The sequence below is a fragment of the Theropithecus gelada genome, chromosome 14 (assembly GCF_003255815.1).
Source record: "Theropithecus gelada isolate Dixy chromosome 14, Tgel_1.0, whole genome shotgun sequence".
Lineage (NCBI taxonomy): Eukaryota > Metazoa > Chordata > Mammalia > Primates > Cercopithecidae > Theropithecus > Theropithecus gelada.
The window spans coordinates 100,228,434-100,241,972 of NC_037682.1; the positions used below are offsets into that span (position 1 = coordinate 100,228,434).

The 13,539-nt window shown below is 42.6% G+C and overlaps 1 protein-coding gene across 1 annotated transcript in view; it reads right to left on the minus strand.

Annotated features, from left to right (window-relative positions):
- The window catches only part of EXPH5 (exophilin 5), a 95,154-nt gene that overhangs the window by 54,623 nt on the left and 26,992 nt on the right, over positions 1-13,539 (minus strand). The gene's annotated exons all lie outside the window — the stretch shown is intronic.

A 13,539-nucleotide genomic window follows, 5' to 3' on the forward strand; every position in this document is an offset into this window, starting at 1 on the left:
CATCATTGTGAAGCAGTTCAGTTTTTTCTTTTTTTTTTTTTTTTTTTTTTTGAGAAGGAGTCTCGCTCTGTCGCCCAGGCTGGAGTGCAGTGGCCGGATCTCAGCTCACTGCAAGCTCCGCCTCCCGGGTTCGTGCCATTCTCCTGCCTCAGCCTCCCGAGTAGCTGGGACTACAGGCGCCCGCCACCTTGCCCGGCTAGTTTTTTGTATTTTATTTTAGTAGAGACGGGGTTTCACCGTGTTAGCCAGGATGGTCTCGATCTCCTGACCTCGTGATCCACCCGTCTCGGCCTCCCAAAGTGCTGGGATTACAGGCTTGAGCCACCGCGCCCGGCCGAAGCAGTTCAGTTGATATCTGACATAAGTGCAAGATGTGATCCTATACATAAATTAAAATCGTGTATGTAAAAAGCAATTTTTCCATAGGAATATACTGGAAAGCTAATCATAGCTAATAGTTACACAGTGCTTGCCCTGGGCCAGGCATGTTACCCATATTAACTAATTTAAACTTCACAAGAACCCTTGTGAAGATAGATAATATCCCTATTTTACCAGTGAAGAAATTAAAATACTGAGAGGCTAAATTGAAATCAGACTTCCTGGGATGAATGTGGCTCTTGACTTTTTTTTTTTTTTTTTTTTTTTTTGAGACAGGGTCTCACTCTGTTGCACAGGCTGGAATGCAGTGGCATGATCTCAGCTCACTGCAACCTCTGCCTCCTGGGTTCAAGTGATTCTCCTGCCTCAGCCTCCTGAGTAGCTGGGATTACAGGCATGCACCACCATGCCCAGTTAATTTTTGTAGAGATGGTGTTTTGCCATGTTGGCCAGGCTGGTCTTGAACTCCTGGCCTCAAGTGGTCCTCCCACCTCAGCCTCCCAAAGTGCTGGGATTACAGATGTGAGCCACCATGCCCAGCGACCCTGATCTTTATTAACTGGGTGTGATTTTAACCTCTCTATGCCTCAGTTTGCACATTTGTAAAGTGGGGATAAGAGTAATATCTCCTGGAGCTTGTGTGAGGATTACTGGAGTTAATGTATGTAAGGCCCGTACAGCTGTGCCTGGAACAAATGAAACACTGTCATTGTGACCTGTGAAATATGCAGGATGGGTGGTAAAGATGGAGGAGGGATAATGGGGTTGGAGGGCGGGAATTATGTATCACCACTCCCAACACAAATGAGGTCTATGGTAGTAAAGAGAATCATGGCTGGGCACAGTGGCTCAGGCCTGTAATCCCAGCACTTAGGGAGGCCAAGGTGGGTGGATCACTTGATGTCAGGAGTTTGACACCAGCTTGGCCAACATGGTGAAACCCCGTATCTACTAAAGATACAAAAGAATTAGCCAGGTGTGGTAGCACGCTTCTGTAGTCCCTGGTATTTGGCTGGCTGAGGCAGGAGAATCACTTGAAGCCAAGAGGCAGAGGTTGCAGTGAGCCAAGATTATGCCACTGCACTCCAGCCTTGGGTGACAGAGTGAGACCCTGTCTCCCCCCACAAAAAAGAGAGGGAATCATCCTCAGGTTTCCTTATCCTGTAAAGAAACTCAAAAACATCAGCTATTTGGCAAAGGCCCAACAGATCTACTCCCAGTTTTCTATGTTGTACTTAGATCAACGCATGATCATGAGAAAACAAACTGCAGTGCAGATGTTCACAAACACAGCTTAGATGGCAAGCTCAAGATAAGAGGAGTGCACTGGGCAAGGCTCACTGCCTGTCGTCACCAGACTAACTCTCACACTGCACTGAATGCATTGTCTGATGCCACGGTTTGGGCCACACGACTGCAAGAATATTGCATGTACTTTATTAAAATGTCTAAAAACACATACTATTCCACATCTGAATAAGGCATACTATTCGAGCATACGTGAACAGCTTATACTTTTATTTATCTTAAACCTGGACTCTAATTTCAGAAAACAACCATCTATTGATTCAACTAAAATTTATTGAGCATTTACTATATATCATACACTGTTCGAGCAGCTTGGAATACATTAGTGTCCAAAGAGACAAAGATTCTCACCTTTCTGGAGCCTGCAGTCTAGCAAGTATCTCCATAGCTACCTCCCTGGCCCAAGCCACCACCATCTTTCACCTGGATGTCTGCAGGAGCCCTGATATGGTTTGGTTGTGTCCCCACCCAAAATCTCATCTTGAATTGTATTCTGAATTCTAATCCCCACGTATTGGGGGAGGGACCTCGTGGGAGGTGATTAGATCATGGGGGCAGTTCCCCTATGCTGTTCTCATGATAGTGAATGAGTTCTCAGGAGACCTTATGGTTTTATAAGGGGTTTACCCCACTTCACTCGGCACTTCTCTCTCCTGCCGCCATGTGAAAAAGGATGTGTTTGCTTTCCCTTCCGCTATATTTGTAAGTTTCCTGAGGCCTCCCCAGCCATGCGTAACTGTGAGTCAATCAAATCTCTTTCCTTTATAAATCACCCAGTCTCAGGTATGCCTTCACAGCAGCGTGAGAACGGACTAATACAAGCCCCTATCTGTCTCCCTGCTTCCACTGTGGCTCCCCTTCCATCCAGGCTCCGTGCAGGAGCAAGAGCGATGGCCAAAGAACAAAATTTCAACAAAATGAGTTTTAAAGATCTAATTGGCATTTATTAGTGATTCATGAATTGAGTAGCATCTTGCCTGGAAGAACGATGGGTTTTTACAAGACAGCTTGAACAGGAACAATACAACAGCATAATACAAAAAAGTGGACTGATTAACATCAGGCTACTTCAGGTTACTTTCCTTGTAAGGGTTAAAGCAGGGAAACCTTCCTTATCATGTGGGCGTTGGCTGGGCCCTTTGTGATTAGTTTTGAATCTGCTGGTGTTTTTTTTTTGGAAAATCTGGACTATTTGGGGATTTGCCTGTTTTTGTTTTTTAAGTTTCAGTTTGATCATGTGGCACTTAAGAGTGTTTCCATTTTGGTTTGATCTCCTGGGACCCAGTACGGGAGAAGGTCAGTACAAATCAGTGGCATCCCATCAATTTTATTTTTGTTTTGTTTTGTTTTTGTTTGTTTGTTTTGAGATGGAGTCTTGCTCTGTCACCTAGACTGGAATGCAGTGGCACAATCTTGGCTCACTGCAACCTCTGCCTCCCAGGTTCAAGCGATTCTCCTCCCTCAGCCTCCCGAGTAGCTGGGATTACAGTAGGCATGTACAACCAAGCCCAGCTAATTTTATATTTTTATTAGAGATGGGGTTTTGCCATGTTGACCAGGCTGGTCTCGAACTCCTGGCCTCAAGTGATCTGCCTGCCTTGGCCTCCCAAAGTGCTGGGATTACAGGCATGAGCCATCAGGCCTGGCCCCCATCAATGTTATTGAACATGAGTTTTTGTAAATGTAAGATATGTCATGCCATCCCCTGCTTAAATCCCTCCAGCAGCTTCTCATCACGCTTAGAATACAATGTTAAACTCTGTGGTCTTCAAGGCTACATAGTGTCTGACCTTCTGCCTTTTCTACCACTTTTTTTTTTTTTTTTTTTTTAATCACTCCTCTTTCCTCTCCACTCAGCATTTGGCTTCCTTTTTCCCTCTAACAGGCCAAGCTGGCTCCCACTGGGCTTCAGACTTGTTCCCTCTACCTGAAATGCTCTAGTTTGTGACATGGCTATGGCTTTGTACCATTTAGGCCTTAGCTAAAATGTCACATCTTTAGAGAGGCCCCCCAGCTCTCCAAAATAGATTATTCCTTCTCTCATATTCAGCTGCTTTCTATCAAGTTACTTGGTTTACTTTACTTTTCTTTTGTTTGTTTGTTTGTTTGCTTGTTTTAAGATGGAGTCTTGCTCTGTCGCCCAGGCTGGAGTGTTTCCAGAAAACAAGACATGCTTGTAGATTATATTTTAATGGGGTACACGAGATATAATCAATAAGAAAGTAAATAAGTGAAGAAAACTCAAAAGAAGATTAACAAGATTAAGAAAAGAAAACTAAATCAAGATCTCGGCTCACTGCAACCTCCGCCTCCAGGGTTCAGGAAATTCTCGTGTCTCAGCCTCCCTAGCATAGCTGGGATTACAGGTGCCTGCCACCATGTCAGGCTAATTATTTTGTAATTTTAGTGGAGATGGGGTTTTGTCATGTTGGCCAGGCTGGTCTTGAACTCCTGACCTCAAGTGATTCATTCTCCTCAGACTCCCAAAGTGCTGGGATTATAGGCATGAGCTGCTGCGCCTGGCCCTTGTTTACTTTTCTTAATCTTGTTAATCTTCTTTTGAAATTATCTTCTTCACTTATTTACTTTCTTATTGATTATATCTCTTGTACCCCATTAAAATATAATCTACAAGCATGAGGACCTTGCCTGCCTTGTTTTCTGGAAAGATGTCGGACATAGGGTAGGGACTCAGCCCTTGGTGAACTAGTGAATGAATATGAGTTTTGGAAACTCTCTTTTCCCTGGACCTGCATTTCTTCACCCACAAAATTAGGGGGTTGAACTAGAGGCTATCAAGGATGCCTTCTCACTTATAATTTTTTTATTTTTTAAGATGGAGTCTCACTCTGTCACCCAGGCTGGGGTACAGTGGCATAATCTCAGCTCACTGCAACCTCTGCCTCCCAGACTCAAGCAATTCACCTGCTTTGGCCTCCTGAGTAGCTGTTATTACAGGTGCCCACCACCACATCCAGCTAATTTTTGTATTTTTAATAGAGATGGGGTTTCATCATGTTGTCCAGGCTGGTCTTGAACTCCTGACCTCAAGTGATCCCCCTGCCTCAGACTCTCAGAGTGCTTGGATTATGGGTGTGAGCCACTGTGCCCAGCCCCCACTTAAAAAAAATTTTTTTTTTAGAGACAGTGCCTCTGTTGCCCTGGCTGACCTTGAACCTCCAAGCTCAGGCTATCCTCCTGCCTCAGCCTCCCAAGTAGCTGGGACTACAGGCACACGCCTCTGCACCAGACTTCCCACTTTTTGTGATTCTAAGTACACTTTTGCTATGGTTGCAAAATAGTATGCTCCACTATTTAAGAATGTGGTAAACAAGTCCGTGTTTAGGTCAGATCTCATAGTTTCTAACTCTGTCTCCCTTGGGCCTCTGTATTTCAGCCTGGGAAGTCCCAGTCTGGTATATTGTCCTCTTGCATCTACTGTCTTTCACTTCCTTTGAACTTTCTGCTGTTCCTGTCTGGATCCATTACGTGATTAAAATGAAACGACCAGAAAAGGACACATGATTCCGGATCCCAACTGACAATAACTTTATGGAAAATGAAGGCAATATTTGGTATCATTTCCAGTACCTTCATGCTGCTGCTGAAGGTGATGGGAACCTGCACACTGTAAATGTATATTGTTTCCTGAGACGGAAAGTTTACATTGGTAAACACACTTTATGTGACAGCTACGATGCTGGGCGCTTCCACCTAGATTATTTCATTTAACTACCACAGGAATCTGATGAAGTAGGTATTATACTCATTTTACAGTAAAAGGAGCTGAAACCATGAAAGGTGAAGACACTTGCCAGAGGTTGTAAAGTGGTGAGTGAAAGAATTAAGCTTCTACCCAGCTCAGACCCCCCTCACCCCACCAGCATGACGATAATCATTGAGTAAGAACAGTTATTTCCAGGAGCCTGATTTATTCAACCCATGCCTAGAATAAACCTCCTCTGTTAAGTGTCTGTACTTTTTTGTGTGTGTGTTGGTTGTCTCATCACTGTATTATCAGCTCCCCAAGTCAAGTGTCGATTTCCTGAACACACAGCAAGCAGGGAAGAAATATTTGTTGAATAACTGAAAAAAATGAATACTAGAGAATGAAAAACTAGCTTTTACATCCCTCTTATTCCCCTTTATAAAGATGCTCAGACATCTTCCACTGAGACTTGTAGGGCAAGGGTTAATGGCAAGTTGAGTGTCAGGATTCTGAAAGTGCAAGGAAGCTGTTCAGAGCTGCAGAATGGGGACATAAATGCCTCTCGCAAGTCTGGTATGCTAGCACAGCTGCAAGGCAGGTTAGAACCATGAAGGTTTTCATCCATAGACAGAGTGTATGATCTCAACGTCTTGAATTTGTTCATTATATTGTTCATGGCTTCTTTCCAAAGACAACTACATCTTAAATTCTGACCACATCCTCTGCACTGCTAGTTATGTAGAGTTAGGTAACAAGATAGAATGGTACACATGAATATGCATCTCTCCTTCATTTTCATTAATAAGAATGCAGAGCATGTTTTTTTCCCCCTCATATTCAGGCAATTTAATTCTTATTCTTGGAATCTGTCTTGCCAGGAATAGAAGACAGAAAGAGCAGCCTACGCTATTTCATAAAGTTGAAGGAAAGTGATGCTCCTATAGATTCCTTCTGTGTCTAAGCAAAAAGGTGACAAGATGACATTACTTTCACTTCTCATACTGTAATTAAAATCCACTATTATTGCATTCAACTGAATTCACCCTTTGTATCATGCAGTTTTAAGGGTGTTGGGAAACCAACTCAAATCCAACATTCTGGACCTTGCTTTAACTTTAAGGAATTTAATGTTGCAATATGAGACTCTCACTATCCTCCTTCCCACCCCACCCACACACACTGGTCAAATATGCAAATCAGACGAAAGAACGATAGATCTCAAATAGCTATTCAGTCTTTGTGTTAAGATGCAGAATTCAGAGGAAATGCCTGGAGGTTTCCTAAATGTCAGCACCATGAATCTACAGCTCTTGGTTCCCATTAGGGATAGTGGAGGTTCGGAGAGTCCATGACTCGCAAACCACATCTGCTTCAGGATTCACTCACTGGGTCAAAGGAAGCTTGTCGCTGACATCGGTTAAAGCTCATTGGTTTGGATTGCAGTGTACTTATTTTCAAAAAGAGTTAACTTTTGAAATAACCCTTTTCCACATGGTTGCTGCCTTTTCCAAGTCCTCTCTGGCAAATAAACCCCGCCTTACAAAGATGAGTGTGGCATTTAAACCCTTTTTATCCATCTACTGATAAACCAACTGACCTGACAAACCACGCCACCTCATCAGAAATTACTGCAGAATTACACGCCAAAGGGCTTTAACTTTGAGCGTTTCCTCTTGAATCCTTGCACTAAATGTTATCATTAGAATGATTATTCTGCCTCGGTGATTCAAAACACACATATTGTTTTCCTATGGTATTATCTCATCCAGAAGACCTCGTTTTGTCTGTAGATGTAGTTACATTTATTTACCAAGACATACTCCTGAGAACCACTCCTGGAATAATTCTGTAACAAAATCTGTACTTGGGGGTAAAATGAAATACTGCTAGCAGTACAAATGCATGTGACTACTCCAAATTATGTAACTTATTTATGGAAGTTTGATTTTGTGTAAAAGATATTTTTCTGGTAACGTCATTGTTATATATTCTTATTATTCACTATCATTTTAACTTTCAAATTCTAGTATCTAAATTCCTCTTTCTCAATCTCAATAATAAAGTTTGTGATCATTCCCTATCATGTATTAAATAATTTATCATGAAATCTCAATGAGTCTTTGGAGAAAAGGCCTAAAAGAAGCTTTGTTACATAATATAAATGATAATACAACTGACATTGGTGGACATTGTGTACTTTAAATAAATGTGTCTCAGTGCATCAAGAATAGGTACAAAATAATTGAACTCAGTCTGTAAACAACTTATTTCACAAAAATGAAAAGACATGTCAACGCAAAGAAGCAGTAGTGCCAGGTGTGCTTTATAGAAGAAAAGAACTGTTTATTTGGTGTATATATATGGGTGTAGCCTATTATTTATTAATAATGACCTTAGATTTAAAAATACATCATCTATTTAGCTTTGAATCCCTTTGATGTTATTGGCATAGAAAAAGAAATCTGGATATCTGATTCCCTCCGTCTTGTTTTGTTTTGTTTTAAATCATTCTGGCATCTCTATTCTCTTTGCCAACACCCAAAAATAGCACTCAATCAAGCCACCAAAGTAATGAATTAAGCACGGTGGTAGATCTGTCTGAAAGATGTGGACCACTTTTCTAGCATACAGGTATCCCATGACGTGTTGGGAGTCTGTCCCACTTGTAGTAAAAGCAGCCATGGGTGGTTCCTGTGCTTTGCCTCATGGGATCCAACATTTTTTGCATTCCTGCCCGAATCACCTGAACCAGAGATTCATGCTTGACCCAAAAGCTAAACATGAGGAAGAATGCTGCCCAGAAAATTCTATTTGCTCTATTTTGGAGAGTGATTAACAACTTAATAACGTCTTTCCTCTTGGCATGTCTTAAAATCATAACGACAAGAAAGAGAAACCAAAGTGACATGGCTGAGAGACACGTAGCGAGAAGGTATTGAGCAGTACCATGAATAGAAACCATGAGGCACTAGAGTCTTGAACAGGAAGAAGCTTTGGGGCAGAGAGGAAACTTGCAAGAAGGAAATCAGCCCTGGCAATGGAAGTGAGTAGGGAGAAGCAGCACAGAGAAGCCGGGCCACAAGCCTGTGGTTACCAGCCTGGTTGATTGATTGGCACCAGAGTGCTGCAGTATTCTGATCAACATTCCAGTTCCTGAGGACTGGCCGTGCAGGGCTGAGGCCGTTTCCTGTGTTTCCTTACTTCTCCATTAGATCCTGACAATAAAGTGCCACCCATCCCTTGAGGAAACTGCTCTATGTTCCTTGTCACCTGAAAGAACATAATGAAAACATCCAGCCATAAGCAGCATGTAGGAATTTGTTCATAGAGGAATTCTCCAGCATTGATCAGGACAGGAAATTTCAAATGTCAATAAAACTGACTTTGTTTTGACATTATACAATTTTTTCCCTGTTGATTTTTTTTTGGAATTATGAAAGTAAAATTACATCAGGCTGGGCTGGGTGGCTTATGCCTGCAATCACAGCACTTTAGGAGGTCGAGGTGGTGGATCACTTGAGGTCAGGAGTTTGAGACCAGCCTAGCCAACATGGAGAAACCCGTTCTCTACTAAAAAAAAAAAAAAAAAAAAAAATATATATATATATATATATACACACACACACACACACACACACACACACACACAAATTAGCTGGGTATGGTGGTGCATATCTGTAGTCCCAGCTACTAGGGAGGCTGAGGTGGGAGAATTGCTTGAATCTGGGAGGGAGAGGTTGCAGTGAGCTGAGATCGCACCACTGCACTCCAGCCTTGGTGGCAGAGCAAGACTCTGTTTCAAAAACAGAAAGAAAAAAAGAAAGTAAAATTACATTCAATGCAAAAGACTTGGAAATTAAAGAAAAAACTTGAAGAGGCCGGGCATGGTGGCTCACACCTGTAATCCCAACACTTTGGGAGGCCGAGGCAGGAGAATCAAGTGAGCCCAGGAGTTCAAGGCCAGCCTGGGCAACATGGCGAGATCCTGTCTCCATTAAAACAAACAAACAAATAAACAAACAAACAAAAACTTGAATAAAAGAAATCACTCATTTATTTACCACAGTCAGATATACTGCTGTGTGTGTACATATGTTCATCCACGTATTTTAAAGCAGTGGTAACAGGACTAGGACTCTCTCAGTTTTAGCTAAAGCATGAAAGCAAGAGATTCAAGACATCTAAGGGAGCTGTGAGAAGACCAATCAGGAGAACTTGCTTTGTGGGATTTTTAAAACCAAACAAAAGCCATATCTCTCTAGCTAGGGTTTTAAGTCCCCTTACATGCATTGACTTGGAAGAGTGAAGACAGAGAGAGGATTTGTGAGGAGGCTTTCTCTAGAGCCAGGGACCTTAAACGGTACGACTGGAAGAGCTTAATTATGTCCCTTGTGGTTTGGAGAAGAGGTAAACTGGTATCTGCCTCCTGCCTGAGAAGTCTGAGTTGGAGAAACTGGGGCCTGCTGGTTGCTTTGACTGCAGAATGAAGTGCATAGCTCAGCTGTCAATCAGTCCTCATTTCCAGGGTTTCTCAGGCAACCACGGTGTGAGTGTGTCCATGGAGAAAATGTGGGCCCCAGGAGAGGCTGAGGAGGCATGGGGTTCTCTTAGTTCATGTCTGCTAGAGTTGGCTCCAGGGGTGAAGAAACCTGAGTAGAAAGAGGTTGTGGGTGAATCCCTGGATTCCTAGCACAGAGCAGGGGAGAGCACATCATCTGCAAGGAAAGAGCTACTGGGGAACAGTGCCGGCCCACGGGCCATCTCAGCAAACCCCAGATGAGCACACAAGAGAAGAGGCAGATTTAAACATCTGCCCTACCCAGAGAGTGTGATGCCACCTCACAACCATTCTAGTCAAGCAACAGCTTTTCTGCATGTGCCTTCCATTCAAACTCAAACCTGCCTCCCAGCCACCCTCCGCTTCAACCCTGGAACAGAAAAAAAACAAAAACAAAAACAAAAACACACACAAACACACAAAAACTATTGAAAGGCTGGAGAGGCAGAGGCTGATAGGGAAAGGGAAAAGGATCAAATCCTCTTCACTGTCCTAGGCGTTGCTCTGCAGCAAGCGGTAGCTGTGTGAGGGGCTGCTCCTCTGAATAAAACTGGGATTAATCTAGGACCAGATGTTCTAATTATCATTGAATTGTGACTGTGTTTGTGTCTAAAAGTGACCGGAAAAGTCAAGGGACTGCCTTTGTTTTTATGCAGTGGCATTCAAAGGGATAGTAGGAGACGGCTGCACACGGTGGCTCACACCTGTAATCCTAGAACTTTGGGCTGAGGCGGGTGGATCACTTGAGGTCAGGAGTTTGAGATAGGCCTGGCCAATATGGTGAAACCCTGTCTCTACTAAAAATACAAAAAAATTAGCTGGGCATGGTGGTGTGCATCTATAATCGCAGCTACTCAGGAGGCTGAGGCAGGAGAATCGCTTGAACCCAGGAGGCAGAGGTTGCAGTGAGCTGAGATGGCGCCACTATGCTCCAGCCTGGGTGACAGAGCAAGACTCTGTCTAAACAAATAAAAAAGAAATAAAGGGATAGTAGGAGGCAAAACTAAAGATGCTTTCTGGTTATATTCCATGATTCCTACTTGCTTCACATGCCAGTTATGTATGCCTGCATTTTCAAAAAATGCTTTTACCCTATGCATGCTGTTGTGTAGTCTGTTTGCCACTTAGCATTACATTAAGAATGCTGTGCTGTGTCAATATTCTACCACTGCATATCTATCCTGCAACCTATGATCCTACTTCCCTCTCATTGGAGTTATTTCTAAGTTTTTAGAGTCATAATGTTGAAATAAACCCAGTTCAAAACTAGCATTGTGCCCATCCCTGATTAATTCCGTAGAATTAATTTCCTTGATGTGGAATTGCCAGGCCAAAGGATGAACATGTTTTAATGACTTATGAAATATATCACACCGAATTACCCCGGAGAGAGGTTGTATCAAATTTTCCCGTGTATGAATGTCCATTTCCCCATGTCTTTCCCAATATTAGTTATGTCTATTCTTTTTGATAGGCCAAAAAAATTTTTCTTTTTTTTTTCTTTTTTCCTATTTCTTTGATTACTAGAGAGGTTGAACATTAATTTTGTTTATAGGATATGGGTAGCTTTTTTTTTTTTTTTTCCCCACTCTGTCTCACCCAGGCTGGAGTGCAGTGGTGAGATCTTGGCTCACTGCAACCTCCACCTCCCCAGTTGAAGCTATTCTGCCTCGGCCTCCCGAGTAGCTGGGATCACAGGCACCTACCACCATGTCCAGCTAACTTTTTTGTATTTTTAGTAGAGACAGGGTTTCACCATGTTGGCCAGGCTGATCTCGATCTCCTGACCTCAAGTGATCCATCCACCTCAGCCTCCCAAAATGCCGGGATTACAAGCACAAGCCACTACGCCCGGCCTGTAGTTTTTGATAACTTATCTGCTCAACACCTTTGCTGATTATTTTGGCCCAGGTACCATTTAAAATATTGGTTCTATGAAATTCAAGGTAAAGAGACAAGCAAATGGCAAAATTGGCAACTCTTGGCATTTGCTTCAGAGTGTAATTTATAGGCCAGGTCTATATCACACTAACCTGGGACTCAGACTGGCCACTACAGCATGCCACAGATCAGTGCTGAATGTTGTCTTCAATACACCTAAGCTTCTCGGTTGTTTGCTTCCTATTGTTCTTGCCTTTCTTCAAGTTGCATGATCACTACAAAGAGAGGAATAATGTGGCCCAACCACACAGACATTAGTGTCATAGACACTCACTGTCACTACCTTCATCTTTTCCCAGCCAATTGCCCTGGATTGGCATGGTAGCATAAAATTACTGTCCGAGCTTACATGAGGGTGCTGGGCCTGGATGGTGAGGATAATCAGGTGAGGGGTTCTAATTCCTTCATTATTTGGGCTGATCAAATAACATCTATGTGTCTCATCTTCCTCATCTGTAAAGCTCAGTTCTTTATCACCAGCCCCATGCTTACCTATCTGGACTTGTTTCCCATTACTCCGTCATTTAAACCCTGGGTGCCAACCATTCCAAGCACTTTGCCATGCTCTCTGGGCAATTTTCCAACTTTTTCTTTTGTTTACAATGCCCTTTCTACATATTTTTGTCACACAGTCTAACTTGTGCTGGCACTTAGCTAAAGGGTTGAAAAATGCTTTTTCGAGTGAGGAAAAAAGATCCTGTTCAACCATAATGAGCTTTAAATGTGTAAGGATGATGTGAAGACACTAGGAAATTCAAGATCTATTGGTGGAAAAAGATATGTACAAAGTAGCTATGATATAACACAGGACATGGTTGATAATATAATATTAATAGAAAATCAAGATTCTTGCTTTAGCGTTATGAAGAAGGGTAAGATTAATTCTAGCTAAGGGCTGGGAAAGCATTCACGAAGGCAGGCCTTAAAAGACAATCAGAACTAGACTTGCTGGGGAATAAACTCCACTAAGGCTGGGTCTGAATCCATTATTGTTCATCAAGAGTGATGCTCATTCCCTGGTGAATGAGTGAATAATATGGAAAGTAGGTAAGGTGTGCATGGAAGGGGGTGGGTGGGAATCAATGGGTGAAGGCTTTCATGGCAGACTTTCCTTCTGAGTGACCTTTTGAGTGAAGGAAGCTTTGTTTTTGTTTTGTTTGTTTTAAGTGGATACAAAGTTTTTATTTGCTGGCCTTGCATCAAGAGAAAATGACCAAATGATGAGGTCGATTATTATCTATTAATAGTTTTATTACAGTCTTGTGTCACTGGCTTATAAATAAGAATTTCAGGCTGAGCATGGTGGCTCATGCCTATAATTCTAGCACTTTGGGAGGCCGAGGTGGGAGGCTTGCCTGAGCCCAGGAGTTCAAGAATAGCCTGGGCAACATGGCAAAACCCCATCTCCAAAATAAATAAATAAATAATTCCAGCTGCTCTGAAATTCTCTCATTTTCCTTGATAGAGGCATAGAAGAAGACTCAATACTAGGATCATGCAAGTCTTCTGGAGGCTTCCTATGCTCCCACGTAAAGAATGAGACTTGGAGGGAAAACTAAAGATTTCCTTTTGTGGTCTTTTGCCAGTCACTCAACACAGACAGCACCAACACACTGCATGATCACTCCCTGATGCAACCTAT